At 33.2% G+C, this 2,888-nt stretch overlaps 1 long non-coding RNA gene across 2 annotated transcripts; it reads left to right on the top strand.

The window, feature by feature from the left end:
- The first annotated feature begins 434 nt into the window (after positions 1–434).
- On the top strand, positions 435–2,222 carry LOC113277719. Of its 2 annotated transcripts, none has more exons than XR_003325093.1 (3): positions 435–697; positions 836–974; positions 1,900–2,222. It is a non-coding gene; the product is annotated as an uncharacterized LOC113277719 (long non-coding RNA). The 2 variants fall into 2 exon arrangements; XR_003325094.1 differs by having other exon boundaries at positions 435–712.
- Positions 2,223–2,888: the final 666 nt, after the last annotated feature.

The raw sequence follows: 2,888 nt of genomic DNA, 5'->3' as shown, positions 1-2,888 counted from the left end.
ATTTCAGTAAGGGTGATAGAGTTAGAGGCATTCCACCAAGGAAGAAGTCTGATTGTCATATCATTAAAATTCCACAACCCTGTTTGAATCATTGTATCACGATCTTGATGTGATGAGAAAAAAAAAGCCTTCCTGGATTCAAAAGGAAATATATCAAAATCCAAATCCATTTTGAACCTCCTAGCAATCTCTTGATCAATAATGTTCCAAGAGAAAACTTCCTTTGAAGTTTCAATTATGACTGCTTGATTCCATTTGGAGACTTGTGTGGCAATTGGGACTGAAACTTCAGCTTGTTGAGACTTTTGACTGGAATTCTGCCGAACAGACTTTTACAAAATAATTTTACCCCTCCCAAATATATTTAAGAAATCCCGAAATATTAGATTACTAAAAGACCCTTTTATATAGTACTGTTTCACCGACACGTTTGTTTTTCAGATGCGTTCTCCTCCCACACTCTGTTTCTCTTCCTCTATCTCTTTTCAACGAAAAAAATCCAGGAAACCAGATCCAAAAATTTCATCAAATCGTACATGATTTTAAGCGAAAATCTGATCGTAACACTCTAATAATATCAAGAACTTCAATTAAACAAAGAATCAAAGATGAAATCAAGTTTTTTTCTTGAAAACTAGGGTTTCAAATTGATTTTGAAGGTTCAATTGTTGTATCTTAAACAACTAAAAGATGAAAGGTAAAAAAATGAAAGGTATTTAAATTAATTTCAATTTGGTTTTGGATTTTGATTTATTTTCAATTTGGAACTGATTTTGTACAAATTATCACTGATTTTGTTTCTCATTTTCAATAATGTTTTGTTTCATTTTTACAGGCGCATGTAATCGTCGCTCGAAAGAGAAGATGATTCTACTTTTCTGTGTTGCTCCCCCAAGTTAAAAAAGACATCAAAAATTTAGAGACTCCATTTTGATCTCTATGGATCTCTTAAAAAGTTGGTTTATAAATCACAGGTACTCCTTGGTATCCACCGTCTTGTTATGAACTTGCTAATTAACTAGATTCTGTTGTAATTATGAAACCTTTGCTCTAGGTGATCAATAGTGGTTTGTGGTAGACAATCAACTTGGCTGACTACAAACGGAAACCAAAAGTCGATGAGAACAGCTAATGTAAAACTTAAATGCTTAATTTACTCAAATCTCTCTTGATATGTGGCGAAATTTATGTGTTCGAAAAGCAATTTTGTTTTGCGTTTTTGTTTGCTTTTGTTTGTTCAACAATAATGTTTTTAGTTAGTTGTTAAAGGTTAGGGACGAATCTGAGTATCGACTCTCTATCTCTTGTTAACAACAGACAACATTAACCGTCTACTCCTTGTGAATTTACATTTCAGATTCAGTTAGTATTATGTCCATTAGAAGTTTAGTTTTGGAGCAAAGCTATGATATGATTTTGGGACAATGAGTCGTAGGGTAGTTGGTGGAGCACCATAGAGCATGTTTTTGTGGTTGGGGTTAACTTGAGCATCACAATTTCTGAACAATAGACATAGACCATGAATCTGATTCTAATTTTGTACATGCCTATGCTAGCTTAATTTATAAAAGATATGTCGACTTGGGTGGGACAATCAAGGCTTATCCAAGTTGTGGAGAACCAACATTTTGAGTAGAAATTAGATTGAAGCTTATTTCTGCTAGCTCGTTACTGTCAGTTCGATCTTGGCATGTGTAACTTTAGAATCTCATGGCCAACATGATTTTTTTTCTGGCATATGACGTCGTCCAATTAAGTACATTCGTATTGAATTTAAAAAATACTTTAGCTCAAAATATGAACCAATAAGTTTGCCAGACTGTTATTATTAATTAAGTGCATCAATCTCCCATTCACTCATGTTTGAATATCCAATATAATGTTTTAAGTATCTTACAGGTACTTATGGTTCTGGGGAACTTCTCTGCCGAAGATTATTATATCGGAAAGGTACTGTTGGTCGGTGAATTCTTGAGCTTGGTCAATTTCATATGTATGTATGTACATCATCGGAAGTTTGGAAATTTAAAGATGGTCAATTTCGTATGTATGTTCATCATCGGAAGTTTGTAAATTATCGGAAATTAGTAAATTTAAAGACGGGTCACTTTTGAGTTGTATGAAATGAATGTGGTTGTATAAGATATTGTCTATTGTTGTAAATGAAATGTAGCTACAGATGCACTACAGGTATAAAGCTTGTGGAAAATGGCTGATAAATACAAACAAATCCATGTCATTTTTTTTAATTGTGTGGACGACCCAAGTTGATGCGAAATCCAGGAATCCAAAAACATTAGTTCCAAATTTTTGAGTCAACAACCAAAGTTGATGTCAGTGACTCGTCTCAACAACGGAAGTTGATCCCACAAATTGAAATTTTTGAGTTAACAACCAAAATTAATACCAGTAATTCATGTCAACAACGGAAGTTGATCCCACAAATTGATGTCAACAATTGAAGTTGATACCAAGTATGAATTTTAAGAACATCTATTTCAAGAATATTGTGTCAACAACCAAATTTAACAACAAAATATCTCGTGTCAACAACGGAAGTTGATCCCAATTAAATTTAATTAAAAAAATGATCCCAACTAAATTTAATAAAAAAAAATCTCGTATCAACAACTAAAGTTGATCCCCCAAATTAATACCAAAAATCGAAATTGACACCAAGTCTGGAATCTAGGAACATCCTTTTGCTAGAGTATCGAGTCAACAACCGAAGTTGATAACAATATGTTGTGTCAATAATGGAAGTTGACCCCAAAAACTGATGTCAACAACCAAATTAACACGGTTTATACTAGTCTCCAGTAAAACCCCGGAGCCTGCAAACTGATATATTTATCAAAAACACAAAAACAAAATGAAATTTGTGTCTT

The sequence above is a fragment of the Papaver somniferum genome, chromosome 5 (assembly GCF_003573695.1).
Source record: "Papaver somniferum cultivar HN1 chromosome 5, ASM357369v1, whole genome shotgun sequence".
NCBI classification, from domain to species: Eukaryota; Viridiplantae; Streptophyta; class Magnoliopsida; order Ranunculales; family Papaveraceae; genus Papaver; species Papaver somniferum.
This window is presented reverse-complemented; position numbering and strand designations above follow the sequence as displayed.